Raw genomic sequence first — 18,884 nt, 5'->3', positions numbered from 1 at the left:
TATAATGTGTTTTTCATATATCATCAGACAAAGCTCTAGTTCCTTTTGAGAGGGGGGATTAAATGTACTAGACTTAGAAAATGCATTTGTAACATCATTGCCATTTAAAAACAAACCCCAGGATTTAATAAACTCTGTGCAGGAATAGTGCTATTCCTGCAGGGAGTGAACCATGTCTGTTTCTGCACAGCTTTAACAGCAGCGTCTTGCATATTCATGAAGGCGTGCTATTAAGACTAAGTAGACACAAACACTATTGAGTGCATGGGGTGTGTTTAAGTAGTGCATGCACATCTAACACACCTCCTGCACTCTCAAAGTGCATACAGCACTTTTTAAATGCTTTTCAGTATCCGCGGACACTGAAAGCAAATGAATTAGTCTAGCAGTGTCCGTGGACATTGAAATAGCAAGGAGATCAATAGATAAATGCAGGAGGTGTGTTTCAGTGTCCATGGACACTGAAAGCAGGAAGTTTAGATAGAAAGCAATGAAGGGTGTGTGTGTGTGACATGTACTGTCACACACCCCCTGCATTGCCAAAGTGCCGTACGGTACTTTCCAAGTGATTTCAGTGTCCATGGACACTGAAAGCAGTTATTTCAATAGGAAGCAATGCAGGGTGTGTGTGACAGGTACTGTCACACACCCCTTGCATTGTCAAAGTGCTGTAAGGGCATACCCCTCAACTGTACAGGTTCTCACAGAATGTTCAAATACCTGCCTCACATACCTCTCAACCTTCTAGAGCAGGAAATTTGTACAAAGTCATAAATAATGAGGGGGACAAAGGCCCAAAAATAGGGACACCTTTTAAATATTGCTCTTACAAACTTGGAAAGTTGATAGAATAACAGGTTTTGCATTAGCATGCATTCTCTGAAGGGTATGAAGTCTGAAACTCAAACATCTGTCATTTTCTGACTTAAACCTTGAGTGATTTGCCAATGACGTGCTAGAAAACCATAGTCATATGAGAAATGGACCAAAATATGAGGCAAGAAGCTGGACATTCTATAAAAATCTGTACAGTTGAGAGGTATGCTGCCTCATCTTTTTGGTGTGTTCCTTCAAATATCTGCCGCTACCTGGCAAATAGCAGAGGACTAGAGTCATTCAATAAAGATAAACATTTAAGACTCCACATCCATCAGAAATGTCATGCTAATGCAAAACCTATTATTCTAGCAACTGTCTACGTTTGTAAGAGCAATATTTAATATCTGTCCCTGGCTGTCCACGTACAATTTCCCTTACTGTGACTGTCAAGTAGTATTGATACATTTAAATAAAGTGGTTCTATTCCTGTCCTTTTTTTTCATTCTAAGGTATGTTTAAGTGTAGCTGAGTGGGTTTGTGCATTACAGCCCTCTGCTCAGCATTGCTTAAACATGTCATAGCAGCTAAAATCAAATGTATGGCTAAGATCTCAATGATGAGATAGCATAGTGGTTAGAGTCCCAGCTTTGCATCCAGGCATTCACAGTTTGAGTACCAAGACAGGCACTTTATTTTTACATGCATTGTTAAAATTATTTTTTTATGTTAAATTGTGTAGTAAATGAAATTTGTTACCCAGGGTAGTGCAGCTGGTCCAAAATAGAAGTGTGAGTGCATATAACATATGAAATCACACATGTATACACGTGTCCCATACAGTATAGTCACATCCCAAGGTAATGTAATGAAAGCACATAGGGGGATGTTATGTAAAGTAAATCATATACACTTAATAATATGTTAGTAAAGATGAATTAATCTACAATCCTAATATGTTTTTAAAATGAAAACTCTGCTTAGCCAGTTTAAGCATTGGTTAAACATACCTTCTAAGCAGCAGTTAGCTCAACTAAGTGGATTTGTGAACTGTTAAGCAGTGCTCAGCATTTACCCCTTTAAGCACTTTTCAACTTATCTTAGTGGACTTAACTATCTGTTAGCATCGCTTAGCTTCACGCAAAATCACACAAACCTGCTCACAACTGCTTAAAAGTGCTTTAATCACTCTGTCTCTATCAGCCCTTGTTCTGCCCAGCAACAAAATAATCAACCCTGCCAGGTCTTGAACCCAGGATGCTCTGTACTACAATCACAGCAATGTACCTCTACACCATCTGAGCAGTGAGGATTTGTAATGCTTTTACAAACATATCATGCATTATGATCATTCAACATTAATGAAAAAAAAGTCATCACTACCAAGTCTTGAATCCAGGACCCTATGCACTACAATCACAGCAACAAACCTCTACACTATCTGAGCTGTGGGAGTTTGTAATGCTTTTACAAACATATCATGCACAACAGACATTTAGCATAAGGGAAAAATATATATCCATAGTACTCTGATATACACGTGTGTGTGTGTGTGTGTGTGTGTGTGTGTGTGTGTGTGTATATATATATATATATATATATATATATATACACACACACACACACATACATATATTCTCTTTCTGCAAGACATCTGCAAAAAGCCAAGTGGGGGTTAAAGGGCAAACAATGGTGACATATTTGGAATATGGCTGCTATATGTGTAGAAGTCAGCTAGAGTAGCATGATTTGTCTTAACATATATTTTCTGATAGATTCCGTGTCTGAAACACAAATGATTGTAATTATTTACTGATGTCAATGCTCACATCATCCCAGTGATTTGTCAGAAACCCACAACTGTTATGTGGAACAGACCAAACACATTAAGAACAAATGTGGACAGCGTATAAACATCTGGACAGTGGAGAGGTATGATTGCAGTCATGTAACAGAAGTGAAAAACAACTGATAGCTGCCAACCATGTCACCCAGCACTTTCTGAACTACAGTCATACCAACATGACACTATCCCAAATCAGCTCTGGGGAATTACCCATGTATTTCCAAATATTTCATGCACTATAGGGATGTAACTGTAGGGAAAACAGACATCTAGGAGAAATTTTCCACCTACAACCACTTGCACCAGAGTCACAGCAACATACCAGTACCCCAAATGAGCTCTAGAGTATAACGACTGTTTGAACAAACATATCCTGATTGCCAGTCACACACTATGCCAACATATACTGCCCCAACCCACAGTCTACTGGGAATCCTGAGGTGTTACAGGACATTTCTCAGTCTGCCCCTACAAACATATACACCTGAAAGACCACCAGCAACTGTAGCAGCATGCACTTTCAGATAGAAAAGGATCTATGACACTCACATCTGCTACTCTCCCTACTCAGCCCAACAAACATTTACACACAACACTGCTACACACAATCTTGGCAGTCTGTTAACAATTTCACAGAATGTCCAAGGTTTGGGACCATATATATGGCCACTGCCGCATACCACTTATGGGAGTCTGCTAAGTCACTGGGATGATATCACAAGTGAAGTCACTAAATAATGATATACCATACCTCTGAACCTCTTACTGCAAGACATATGAACAAAGCTTGGCATACTTGGGGACAGGGGGCTGAAAAGAGGGACATATCTTGCATAATGATGTTACAAACTGAAACAGTTGCTGGTGGTACACGGTTTGTTGTAACATAACATCCCTGAAGGATGTGATGTCTGAAACACAAATGGATGTCAGCATTTACTGACTACAATCCTCACATTATCCTATTGATGTCTCAAAAACAGAAATTGTATGAGGAACAGATCAAACATAACAGATAAACCTCTGGGCAGTCTGTGGACATCTGGACAGTTGAGAGGTATGTCAGAGGCATATCACTGTCAGACATCAAGTCACGCAGACAATGCATGTCCAGACAAATGCTTTTAATCTAGCAATCTGCTATGTTTATAACAGCAATACTTACAACATGTACCCAATTGTGGAACTTTGTCCCTCAATGTTGTTGGGCTATTTCTGCATTTCTTGTTCTGAGAGGTATGTCCACATACCATCTGTGAAGCTGTAGCCCCCCACACCTCCATAATGTCCTTCTCACAGGCAAGGCAAAGGGGCAAGGCCCACATGAAGGACTTAATTCTAGAACTGTGTTGTTATGGCATTGGCTAATGTAAAGACAACAAAGATGTTCTGGATGCAAGTAGGAGACACCGATTGGTGCACAGGCCATCATCTACTCATGAGCATTACCTACAAAAGGCAAGCTGCTGCCTATGCAGCACAGGTCTGAACCCATCTACACAAACCTAAACATTTGTATTATTCTGAGGAAACCCTTCAGGACTATAACAGGTATGTCAATAACTGAAGCTTGTAATGGAATGCAGAAGGGGGATGCAATAATGTGAAATAGGAAGTTAAACACTAGGTCTCAACAAGACTTGCTGGACTCACATGTTGCTGTCTGGCACCTATGGCCATTCCTGCTTGCCCTGTCTGCAGTGACATGGATCACAGCTCTGGCCCCTGAGTCACCCCAGCAAAGGTCAGCTCATGTATGGCTACTACTGGAGTGTCTGTAGTCCAATACTGACTGTGACACAGCTAGGCCAGCTACCTGGGATGTTGTAAATAATCATATGTCACCTGTGAATGCTACTATGATACATATACGTGTCCTACAAATGTAAGAGACTTATACAGGGTATGTGCATCATAAACATCAAGCACAAAAGTGTGTGTTGAACTGTATGTTATATACTGAGCCCATATCTGTCAACTCTCCAGAGTTTTGCAGAATGACCGCATGTTTGCCTCATATTTGCAGTCAATACAGTTGTGTATTGTCTGGCAAATCACCGGCATCCCATTAAAGCAGAACACATAACATAATTACATACATTTGAATGTCAGATATCATATCCTGCAGAGCAGTTCTGTGAATGCGAAACTGTGTTTGCTAGCAATTAAGTGTGTTACAGCTAGATTTATAAAGTGTCACTATTTTCTGGCTTTTGCCCACCAGTGATGTGCGCCTTTCTGCAGATGTCTTGCTCTAACAGAAGCTAGGTATCTTAGCATGAAACCTATGTCAATGCAAGCATACCTTGTCCTGTAGGATGCTGACATTTATGCAGTCACTGACACCTGCTTTGCAGCTGTGGAGAGCACACTAGCCTTGCCAGGTTACTCATCCCATCATACGTTTCAACCCTGAATGGAGGGCTGCAAAGCCACAGGAGGTGAAGTTTTAAACATTATCATACACACACACCTCCAGGATGGCCAAACAGTATGATGCATGGGAGACGTCCCGAGTGCAGTTAACAGTTGACAAAACACCTACTCAAATCATAGCTAGCTACAGACCTCCAACCATGACTCTGGACACCCACCACACCTATTTGGACTTGCTGGAATCTGTCAAGATTCAACCATCTACCCTGCTTCTGGGTGACTTTATCTACCCAACCATAGTGTGCACGGCCTATGTTACCTGAACATGAATGCACAGAGATTCCTCAGCTTTGTCAATGGCAATGCAGTGAATCAGCTGGTCAACACTCCTACAAAAGGTGGAAATATCCTGTACCTGTTCCTAACCAACATGAGTAACCACTGTAGCACTCCTACAGTGTCATCCTCCTTGGTAATATCTGACCACACAGCCATCACTGTCCAGGTCACCATCTCCCCTGCCCCCCTTGTCAGGGTCAAACAAAATAAACTTTACAAAAATTACTATAAATCTCCTCAGAGCAGGTAGAAGCAGCTTTACAGCACTGTCCCATCAGTTGGAACTAGCAGTAGTGTCCAGGCCCACACCACAATACTATGTCAGCACCTACATAGCTGTATGGACTCAGCAATACCTGACATGACATCATCATCTCCCTCAAGGTAGGGTAAATGTTGGTGGTGGGCAGCAGCAATATACAAATGCCATAATAGCTGGAAATAAATGCTAGACAGGACCAAGAAGGAGCAGGTGTCTTATTGGAAGCAATGTCACCTTGGTCTGAACAAACAAATAAGGTCACAGGTGAATTACCCTAAGGTTATCTTTGAGTGCAAATTGGACACATTCACCAAGGCTAAATACAAGGTCTTCCACACATATGTCTGCAATCCCAGAGAGGCAACACCCAAATCTGCTCTGTGGTGGTGGTCAATAACACCACATACATGTACTGCATAGATTTAGCCAAGCTGTTGCAGACAGGTGAAGTGTAAACATCACCCCCCTGTCCTCCCATTGGTACACATGTGCATGCACAACACCTGCCCCCCTTCCCTCATCATCAGGAAGCAGGTCCATAATGCCCTCTCAAAGGCAACACACATAAGTCTCCATAGGCCAGATACCATCCATGACTGCATCCAACATAAACTCAGGCATGAGCTCTCAGCTCCATTACACACTGTAGTCAACCAAAGCCTGAGCACCAGTGTCCCATCTGTACAGAGGACAGCCACTGTCATCCCTATACACAAAGGCAGAGCAATCCATTGACCCAGCCAATCATATGCACATCAGCCTAACTATCCTGCTCTGCATGGGCATGGAAGGCAATATCAAGGACATTATGAACAGGGACATCGACAATCTCACAATGCTTGAGCCCACACAGTGTGGTATTGTCAACGGGAGATCAGGCCTGTTAAACCTGTTCAACTTCTCTGAAGTGGTCAACAAACACAAGGATGAGGGGAAGATAGCAAACAGTGCCTACCTTCACCTAGCCCAATTCTCTCACAATAATCCCCAGGTGGCCAGGATACATAAGCCTACACAGCTAGGCATCAACCTGTATGTTACCAGATGGGTAGCTAACTGGCTCAATGATAGTAACCACTCAGTCAAAGTAGTGGAACCCACCTCTAGTAGTAGACTCTTCCAGAGCAGTGTACCCCAAGGATCAGTCTGGGGGCCTCTACTGTTTGAGATATCCATATCTGAGGTACAAGACAAAAGCAGTGGTCTGTGGATGACCAGGTTTACAGATGTTTGCAAGCTGGCCACTGTCTTACATTCCCCTACTGATGTGAGCATCCTGCAAGAGGCTCTCACACAAATGAATGACTGGTGCAAGAACCATTGCAAACACTCCACCTCGCAAGTACGGCTGTGCACGGCCAACCAAACATGAAAAACACACCAAGGCCAGCACCGAAAGTTCCAAATCCCAAAATTTATTAAGGTGACCTAGTGCTACATAAGCACTAAAGTAACAGCTCGATCCTCATACTAGTTTCGGAAAAAACCTTCTTCAGTGAGGAAGAAAGACATAATGACAACTCACTGGTGAGCATAGATGCTTATGAATAACTCGGGACCAATAGAAAACAAAAGCACATAATTTATGTGCATACATAATGAGTAACCAAAAATTACAATCCAAAATAAAACAAAGTGCACCTTCATAAGCATTACATATCATTGGAGTGCAATCATAGGCATAAATGCCAAAAAATGTCAGAAAATGTTAAAATAAAAACAGTCTGTTGATCATCCATATCTATAAATGCGAAATATGACTAGTTGGAAATACGTGATACATAACCAAAAACACTGTGACAGGTATATAGACTGTCCATAATATGTCTAACAAAATATAACAAACAGTATCTCATGCTTGCTGGACATGTGTAATGCATAACCCAAAACACTGTGACCAGTAAATAAACTGTCTATAACATATTTGAGGTAATTATTATATAACTATATAATATGTTGTATAAAAAAATGTTTTAAGTTCAATGATAGCCAAAGGGCTGGCATAATAACCAATGTATCAATGCCATAAACGTATCTAGAACTGATAGTTGACAAAGATCAAAAACAAATACCAATAAAGAGTAACAAACTCTTATAATAGTAATGAAATGTATGATATCCTAGCCAACTACAAAACACAAAAATGATGCCTGCTATAGATATCATATGAAACACATAATTGTGGAGCCAAACATCAGTCATAAATTGACCCATACCATATATAAACAGATGTAACTAAACAGTGTGGTATAAAAATTGAGGTTGGGTCACATGCTGGCAATAATGTAAGCACCATACTATATACAGAATACAGAAATGGGTAGTATATAACATAACCCCAAATTCTGATATAATATTATATACAAGTACATGATGTATCCTAGTATCTATACCAACTGGTTATCCTTTAATAAAATGGAAAACCATCATAAAGGTATATACATGTAATAACAATGATAATACCCCATTTGGATGATACAAATACAGCTACATGATAGGTAACCAAATATAATAAAACAGGTCTGTGTATAGACAGCATAGACTGGGAGTATTCATTCTTTTAGCCCAAAAGTTCATTGAGACCAGGAGGAAATAGTGCTCCTAAATGGATAATCCAATATTTCTCTTTATGGCTGAGTATGCTTTGCCAACCATGTTGGTTATGTCTATTGCCCATGACTTTATCGATAATCATAAACATAAAATTGGATGTTTTGTGTTTGATTGAATGTTGGTATAGAGCATTAGTGGTTTTTTTATTGCGTATTTCACTCCTGTGTTCGCTTATCCTAATTCTGAGTGAGCGGGAAGTTTTACCCACATAAAAAGCATTGCATTGACATGTTGCTAGATAAATGACCCAGCTAGATGAACAGTTACGAAATATACGTACATCATACACTTTGCTTGTATTAGCACTGGTAAATTGTTTAAGCTTATTCACCTGGCTACACGAGCTACAATGGCCACAAGGGAAGGTGCCTAACAATTCGTCCCCTGTAATGGTAAGTTATTTGTAATGAGCACCACCACTCTCCTGATGTTTAAAATGTGAAAACAGTGTACCCAGGGTTTTGCCTCTCCTGTAAGTGATTGAGCACTGGTTGCCCAAAATTTGTCGTAAATGGTCATTAGCTAACAGGATATTCCAGTTTTGGTTCAGGATACCCCTAACTATCTGATGGTTCCTACCATAGGTGGTGATAAATCTTATTTTATCATCTTTAGTGCGTTCGTCTCTGTTCTTATATTGTAATAATGAATCTCTGTTCTGTCTATCAGTCCAGATCCTAGCAGATTCAATATCAAAATCTGAATATCCCCTGTCCAAGAACCTATGCCTCAAATCATGTTTAGCTGTATCATAATCAGTGTTGGAGGAATTGATACGTTTCATTCTTAAGAATTGAGATTTGGGGATGTTGCGGATGGTGTGACGTGGATGCATGCTAGATGAATGAAGTAATGAATTAAATTGTGGATACTTTCGATGTGTCTTAGTGTTAAGGGTATGGTCGCTGTTACGATAAATCGTAACATCCAAAAAATCGATTTTGTCTTTATCAGATGTAATTGAAAATTCAATACCCCATATATTGTTGTTTAAGTATTCCACAAATTCCAAAAGATATTCAGTATCCGCACGCCACACCATCCAGCAATCATCCAGGTATCTCCTCCAAATGTCCATCTCCACAAGGTAAATATTATGTAAAGGGTTGTAAATCACATATTCTTCCAAATATGCCATGAAGAGATCAGCATATATGGGTGCAAAAGAGGCACCCATAGCTGTACCTCTCAATTGCCAATAACATTCACCTTGGAAATAAAAAACATTTTTATTTAGGACATGTTCACATAGACATATGAGACACTCAAGTTATTAATACATTGGTCAGACAGTTTTTTACCATCTGTTTGATGAACCTGGCCTTAAGTTACATTCATGGGCCTTTAATAACTGTATGCTGATTTGCAATACCATTTTTTTGAAAGTCATGATTTCCTTGTGTGAAGAAGAAACCTCTATTGTTTATAAGATATAACAACTATTGGGACTGGAGAAACGAACAGTTTTTTTCTTTCTCATTTTTTCATTGAGACTTCATATTTACCTAGTTTGGGTTTGATGAAGTTTGTATCTGTTTAGCTACGTATTATAGCACTTTTTCTGTTTTAATATTTCCAAATGTGGATTTCAGTTTATGTTGAGATCATTTATATGTATATTATGTGGTTATGTGATAAGTGATTTTTCCATTTAGTAATTTAGACTGCACCTTAACCTACATATTTCATTAGTATATTATCTTGTTTGTATCATAGTAGGGGGTTGGTTCTATGTTTAGGGAGTGCCCAATTTTCATATCTTTATGGATATTCAATCATTGATCAGATAGTCATCTTATAACTGTAGTGGTTTATTTCAATTGGGATGTTCAGATGACTAAAAGCATGTTATTACCTAGCCAGTTCTTAAGATGTATATCTAGGTTCAGAGCAAAATGACTTTTTGATTACATATACTATTGTTTTTTCAAAATAGTTGGTCCATTGTTCTAACAGTGGAAATTGTGATCTATCTCTGAATTTGGGCCCTAAAATGTTTTATTTCACAGGAAATGTCTTTACTGTATGATGTCTATTAGAAATTTGGATGTTACTAAAGAAGCCAACGTCATTTACTAGACTTCAACATTATACCATGTACCCATGTTATGATACAGGATCACTACTATTTTGTGACCACTTTAACTAAGGGTCGTTCTTATATGGTTCTAAATTTTGGACATGTTGATGGTTGGTTAACTACTTGCAACTTTAGGTTAGACATGGTAACATTATGTTGATATATGTACCATAACTTATTTGATTAGAATTTGCATTTTTCACCCAACATATAGTAATTCAGGTAAACTTTTGTTTTAAACATCCTCGAATTACATTTTACTTATTCTACACATTCTAGGCCCTTTGGTGGGTTGTGTAATAACTGGGTGGTGTGTCACATATATGGGTCTCTCTTTTTTCCTATATGTGACAGTTAACTTTACCACATATAGTCACTTAGCACCCTTTCATCTAGGGGGTTCACTATCAGGTTTTGTCATTCTGTATTAATCAGTATTGGTTGATTATTTTGTGGGCTATTGACTCATGTTATAGACCTTTATGGCAGTTACATTACAATAATTTCTGATAAGGTATCAGTTTTTATAATGATCCTTAACTGCTCATCCTTTAGCTTACACTAGTTACATTTCCCCTTATTGGTTTGGTTTTTTGATTCTCCTTGTGCTTGTTCCAAACTACATTACTATATTTTGATTTTTTCTGCCATTAATTAACACATAGTTGGACAGTGATTTCCTGACTGGCCCTGTCCTTCATTCCTGAAATATTGTTCAGATTCTTGACAGTTTTTGATTTCTCATATTCAATTCTTGGACAACATATCCAAATTGATACTGGCCATGGAATTGGACAAACTATTGGATGGTTGGTGTGCTGATAGAGAGGATATTGGCATATTTGGTCTTGGCCAAATCTCAAGCAACAACCAGAGTGAAAACAACTTGGATGGGGGTGATAGTTGTGAAACTGCATTTCGTAATTTGGAGAAAGGTTTAAAAAGTCTCAGAGCCAATATTTGGCATCTGAGACTGTTTAAAGCATATTTATACAAGAACTTGGTGCCCAGAGGTCTGAGAATAAAACTCCGTCCACTAGTCGGCAGATCTGAACAGAAGCTGACAGATGAATGGGATTAGGCACTAAGAAATGGCTCTATGGTTTTTGCAAAAATCTTAGCCTCCTATTATGAGAGGATGATTGATGTATGTGTTTCAGAAATAAAAGAATTGTGTCGAATGCAAAAAATTCCAATCCAATCACAACTATCACCAACTATTGGATAGGCTGTCCAAAGAATTGACTAATTATGACAAATTGATCAAGGACCGAAAGGTTAAAAAATTTAAGAGAGATGTGACTGATTATGCAAAGGGACAACCCTTTCAAACACAAAGAACTGTCAGGTTTCAGGACACACAAACAGGAATGATCTGGGGCAGGTCCAGGAAGAGACCGAGATCCATATTGAAACACAGAGATCAAACTTTCACGAGCACATCAGGGGAGGAGTCATCATATACAGATAGTGAGGGAGGAATTTCTACTAATTCTCCATTAAAAAAGAAGACTACCAATCCGCACCTCCCTTTAGACATGGTAGGAAATCCAGAGGGGGGAGGAAACACACCCATAGAATTAAGAACAGAATCCATGCCAGGTTTGATTCAAGCCCTATTGAGACACTGACTACATCATTTGAAAATGTTTTAAATTTGTCAGATGTTGTACTTACTGATGCACAACATAATATCCTGAATAAAGGTTTGGGTTTTGTTCCAAGCTTTTTTTCTGATCATTATCTCACTTCCTTGGATGTTATGGAATACTGTAGAAAACTTAACCTTAAGATATTTTTTTCTGAACAGGACACTATTACATCTCAAAGATCTTCTGAGTTTACTTTTAAAAAATCCACATTTCAGCCACCCATGAATAAGAATGTTGGCATTTTTCAACAAGCAGTGCTCAAAGACCTACATTTTCCACATTTGGAATGTAATATTGCCCCAGACAATATGACATCAGAAGAGAAACAGGCATTATTGGAGCTCAGAAATAACCACACTATTGCCATTCTACAAGCTGACAAGGGAGGAGCTGTGGTCATTCAAAATATGCATGACTATATTCAGGAAGGTCTTCGACAACTCTCTGACACCAAATGTTACAGGCATATGGGTGTTGATCCAACCAAGAAATTTAAGGAAGAGATTGATATCTTCCTCAATCAGGCAGTGGATGAGGGCATTATTACTTCCAAGACTTTACAACATCTCCAGGTTAAGGATCCTTCTAAGCAGATTTTATATTTGCTACCAAAAATTCATAAATCTATTATTCGTCCTCCGGGTAGACCAATAGTATCTGGTCATGGCTCATTGACGGAACCACTGTCTGAGTTTTTAACTCAGTATTTAAAACCTTTGCTGATACATGTCAGAGCTAGAATTCAGGACACAACACAGTTTTTGAATATTATTCAGGATACCCAGCTTGATCCAAATTGGATCGTGTGCACTTTGGATGTAAAATCTCTCTATACTAGCATACCTCATTGGGGAGGTCTACAGGCTTTGGAATTTTGGCTGACTAAATCTGAAATATATCCACCTGGATTCAACACACTGCTTATGTGAACATGTCCTAAATAAAAATGTTTTTTATTTCCAAGGTGAATGTTATTGGCAATTGAGAGGTACAGCTATGGGTGCCTCTTTTGCACCCATATATGCCGATCTCTTCATGGCATATTTGGAAGAATATGTGATTTACAACCCTTTACATAATATTTACCTTGTGGAGATGGACATTTGGAGGAGATACCTGGATGATTGCTGGATGGTGTGGCGTGCGGATACTGAATATCTTTTGGAATTTGTGGAATACTTAAACAACAATATATGGGGTATTGAATTTTCAATTACATCTGATAAAGACAAAATCGATTTTTTGGATGTTACGATTTATTGTAACAGTGACCATACCCTTAACACTAAGACACATCGAAAGTATCCACAATTTAATTCATTACTTCATGCATCTAGCATGCATCCACGTCACACCATCCGCAATATCCCCAAATCTCAATTCTTAAGAATGAAACGTATCAATTCCTCCAACACTGATTATGATACAGCCAAACATGATTTGAGGCATAGGTTCTTGGACAGGGGATATTCAGATTTTGATATTGAATCTGCTAGGATCTGGACTGATAGACAGAATAGAGATTCATTATTACAATATAAGAACAAAGATGAATGCACTAAAGATGACAAAATAAGATTTATCACCACTTATGGCAGGAACCATCAGATAGTTAGGGGTATCCTGAACCAAAACTGGAATATCCTGTTAGCTAATGACCATTTACGACAGATTTTGGGCAACCAGTGCTCAATCACTTACAGGAGAGGCAAAACCTTGGGTACACTGTTTTCACATTTTAAACATCAGGAGAGTGGTGGTGCTCATTACATACAACTTACCATTACAGGGGACGAATTGTTAGGCACCTTCCCTTGTGGCCATTGTAGCTCGTGTAGCCAGGTGAATAAGCTTAAACAATTTACCAGTGCTAATACAAGCAAAGTGTATGATGTACATATATTTGGTAATTGTTCATCTAGCTGGGTCATTTATCTAGCAACATGTCAATGCAATGCTTTTTATGTGGGTAAAACTTCCCGCTCACTCAGAATTAGGATAAGCGAACACAGGAGTGAAATACGCAATAAAAAAACCCACTAATGCTCTATACCAACATTCAATCAAACACAAAACATCCAATTTTATGTTTATGATTATCGATAAAGTCATGGGTAATAGACATAACCAACAAGGTTGGCAAAGTATACTCAGCCAAAAAGAGAAATATTGGATTATCCATTTAGGAGCACTATTTCCACCTGGTCTTAATGAGCATTTGGGCTAAAAGAATGAATACTCCCAGTCTATGCTGTCTATACACAGACCTGTTTTAGTATATTTGGTTATCTATCATGTAGCTGTATTTGTACCAGCCAAATGGGGTATTATCATTGTTATTACATGTATATACCTTTATGATGGTTTTCCATATTATTAGAGGATAACCACTTAGTATAGATACCAAGATACATTATGTACTTGTATACCATATCATATCAGAATTTGGGGTTATGTTATATACTACCCATTTCTGTATTCTGTATATAGTATGGTGCTTACATTATTGCCAGCATGTGACCCAACCTCAATTTTTATACCACACTGTTTAGTTACATCTGTTTATATATGGTATGGGTCAATTTAAGACTGATTTTTGGCTCCATAATTATGTGTTTCATATGATATCTATAGCAGGTATCATTTTTGTGTTTTGTAGTTGGCTAGGATATCATACATTTCATTATTATTATAAGAGTTTGTTACTCTTTATTGGTATTTGTTTTTGATCTTTGTCAACTATCAGCTCCAGATAGGTTTATGGCATTGTTACACTGGTTATTATGCCAGCCCTTTGGCTATCATTGAACTTAAAAAATATTTTTATACAACATATTACATAGTTATATAATAATTACCTAAAATATGTTATAGACAGTTTATATACTGGTCACAGGGTTTTGGGTTATGCATTACACATGTCCCGTAAGCATGAGATACTGTTTGTTATATTTTGTTAGACATATTATGGACAGTCTCTACACCTGTCACAGTGTTTCTGGTTATGTATCACATATTTCCTACAAGCATTAGGCACTGTTTTGTTATATTTCACATTTACAGATATGGATGATCAACAGACTGTTTTTATTTTAACATTTTCTGACATTTCTTAGCATTTATGCCTATGATTGCACTCAAATGATATGTATTGCTTATGAAGGTGCACTTTGTTTTATTTTGGACTGTAACTTTTGGTTACTCATTATGTATGCACATAAATTATGTGCTTTTGTTTTTTATTGGTCCCGAGTTATTCATAAGCATCTATGCTTACCAGTGAGTTGTCATTATGTCTTTCTTCCTCACTGAAGAAGGTTTTTTCCGAAACTAGTATGAGGATCGAGCTGTTACTTTAGTGCTTATGTAGCACTAGGTCACCTTAATAAATTTTGGGATTTGGAACTTTCGGTGCTGGCCTTGGTGTGTTTTGCAAGAACCATTGCCTCAAACTGAATGCCAGGAGATGCATCATTTTCCCTGCTGTGGCAGATGTCATCTACACTAAATATGACAGTAACAGTGTACTGAGCATGCAATCAGGTGTGAGGCGACTTGTGCACCAAGGTTGGTAGCAACCTGACAGTTTCCCACCATGTGGCACCTTTGTATGGAAGGCTGTCTACATGACTCACCTCACAAATATGGGTATGTCATCCAGGAACCAGAAGTCCACAACATCCCTGTACTCCACCCTTATCAGACCAATTACCAAGTAAAATGGCACCTTTGGCATGTACCTTGCCAAGCAAATGCAGCAGTTGCAGAGCCCACAGAGGTTCCTGACCAGGCAAATCCAGGGTTTGCAACACCTATCCTATACAGACAGGCTGAAAGCCCCATCCCTGTACTCAGTCTCATACAGACTGATCATAGGTGACCTCTATATGGTATTACAAGGCCATTTCCAAACCAGCCTTAATGGTGTTTCTGCATATCTGTAAGACAAACCCCACTCACACAACATGTACACAAGACCCCACCTGCTGTGTGACATGTATAGTATTTGTTGGCAGGATAGTGTAGTGTCCCACACAATACGCTGTCTGTAAAATCCAATCCCTCCCCATGTCTAGCAGAGTATGTGCATAGCCCTCTTGAAGAAGAAGCTGGATGACTGCATGGGAAATGGATAACTCACCCCTGGGATCCTGTGTGTGTCCCAGGTGGACAGGGCAAACAGGTGCTGACTTTGAAGGGACATGGGCAAAAGTCTGAGCTAGGCTTATGAGGGCATTAGGGCCAGTAGCCTGGTATCATATTATGAGGCTATGCACCTAGCACTTGACATGTTTCCTGTATGTATTGCAGACTGTCCTACAGTGTTGTCTGAAATGAATCCTGACCTGTGTAAGTACTGCAGTGATAGTGTATACTCTTGTTCCTTCATTACTTATCATCACATATCATTACACCTTGTCATTGTGTGGTCTGTATAGCAGTAAGTCAGCTCTTACAGTACTTGCATATGCACTTGGTGACACTGTATAGCTCACTCCAGTAGCCTTGGTCTTGGTCACAATTACCATTCTGCTAATAGGCCCATCACACAGTAGGATTTGTCACCCTTTGTTGTGGCCTTACAGTAGCTGTGAAAGAGATCGATTGTGGCAGGCAGAAATACCATAAGGTCTGGCCTGAACGGTCCACAGGTGTCAAAGCTGTGCCAGACTTTACCAGGAGTGAGTGAGTGTGTGTGTGTGTGTGTGTGTGTGTGTGTGTGTGTGTGTGTGTGTGTGTGTGTGTGTGTGTTTATGCACGAGTGTGTGTATATCAGCAAACATAATACGGCAGGGTATTAATTTACATATGTTGTCTTCCCCTCGCAGGTGAACATGGGGGTTGGTGCCTCTCCCCTTCACAACCTGATGTTGGTGTCTTAGCAGACTCCCATAATGATGGTGGTCATAGTGAGGCTCAGGTGGGGTTATTAGGGCCTGAATCTGTGCCATTGTTTGGTATCCCACTTTTACCCACCATGTCCCCGCACACAGTCAGTATGCCCACACATATCCAGTCCCCAGCAGCCACGGATAATGGACAATTGGAGAGTGGTGGCATGGAACAGGCTAGCATGTTGATTATGGTAAGTGTGAGTGTAGACACCAGCCATAGGCAGAGAACAGGCAAGGTCACACACAGGCAGAAGGACAGAGTTGCTCGGCAGAGGACTGCTGCCCATCAAGCCCCTGTCGCAAGTGCCACAGCAGATGTCACCAGATGCATGTTATGGTCCATCATGGAGGCACAGGAGTGTACTGACCGCAACACCAGACAGATGCTCAGGATCATGAATGCAGTGCTTCCTGCCATGCATGATGACCTCCATGGCATTTGTGGTGCCATAAGTCATCTTGCTGACATTGTGGATAGACAGTGGGGTGAGACATTGTGACTGCTTGACTGTTCAATGTCTGTACTTAAGCAAGTGGTGGAAGTAGGGGATCGGACAGGTGGACGTAAGTCAGCAACATGATCAGCTCAGAGCCCACATGGCCACACACATTCACAGTCCTGTAGTGGTAGTACCACCAGCATTACCAAAAGGAGGGTGTTGTCCACACCACACTGGAACAGGCCAAAGGCACATTGTCCTGGTTATTTCCATCAGGAATGCAGATCCAGCAGACAGCAGTCACCATTGGGGAGTAGTATTACAATCAGTCCTTGGGCCTGGTGGTGCCAGAGAGACTCCTGGTAGACCCAGTTCCCATGTCCCTGTTGGGAGATGGTGAACCATACATCTTGCCATGTACCATCCACGGCTGTCCACCATAGCCCTCTGTCAGGTATCCACATGGCTTGATGGTGTGCAAACACTCACACAATCCTATCACAGGTTGGTCACCACCAGACACACACAGCTCCACTGCATGATCCAGTTGAACACCACCCCTCCAGACACACACACACACACACACACACACAAAATGATGTCAGCCATATGGCCAAGCCTAGGCCTCTGGCAATCCAACACCACACCCTGTGCATGTTATGATACTTGTGCCACAACCCTATTTATCCATGCCATCAATGCACGGACATGCTCATATAGGTGTGATGCACAGGGTGACTATAGTACAGTGTAGCAATATAATTCTGTGTAAGGAGCTGTCTGCTGACAATAGTTATGGGTATACATCAAGGTGTATGTACCTTGTTAGCCGTGATGCACTATTGCTGTTAGTACTGCTGACTGATTGTAGTGTCATGTACTGTATTCTGTTTGTGTTCCATGTGTCTGTAGGCTGTGGGCCTGCTGACAGTAGCAATGATGAGTAAGGTGGAGTTGAAACACAGTGACTTTTTCATAGCTAAGCTACAGCTGTATATGTACATGTTTATCAGGTGTGTTTACAAGGGGCAATTGTGGCAGACAGTGTGACCTTGCATACATACCCTTGACACAGCCTCCTAGCCTTCATACATGTCACCTGGGTGTTCTGTAGGACCACAGGCTCACACATACAGAGGAGGTTACTTCAGTACTGGCACTAGGTCCCTCACAAGCTTATCAATTACTTTAACTGCAACATATACAGCTATTATCACCTGTTTCCCCTGCCATTTCTGTCCCATCCACTCAACCATCATGCAGTTGATGAGGGTATACCTGGTACTTTGACAGGTTTGGGGTATGTATTCCTAACACAGGTCACCCTGTGTTAGTCAAACCTGACAATCACCAGCATGTGTGTCTATGTCATATGCATGTCTGGTCTCTCTTGCTGGTAGTGCACACAGAGTCATAGTCCTGTACATGGGGCACCGGACAAAGGGCTGAGCATAGCACCTACCTGCACAGTCTTATGAATAACAGCTCTAGATACATAATACAAATAGCATAGTGGTACTGTAATGTGGCAGTGTCTGCCACTACTATTGAAGTGAGTGACAACT

The sequence above is a fragment of the Protopterus annectens genome, chromosome 7.part0 (assembly GCF_019279795.1).
Source record: "Protopterus annectens isolate FY-2018-M chromosome 7.part0, PAN1.0, whole genome shotgun sequence".
In the NCBI taxonomy this organism is placed as follows: Eukaryota; Metazoa; Chordata; order Ceratodontiformes; family Protopteridae; genus Protopterus; species Protopterus annectens.
The sequence above is the reverse complement of the archived record's forward strand: the minus strand, read 5'-3'. Positions refer to the sequence as shown.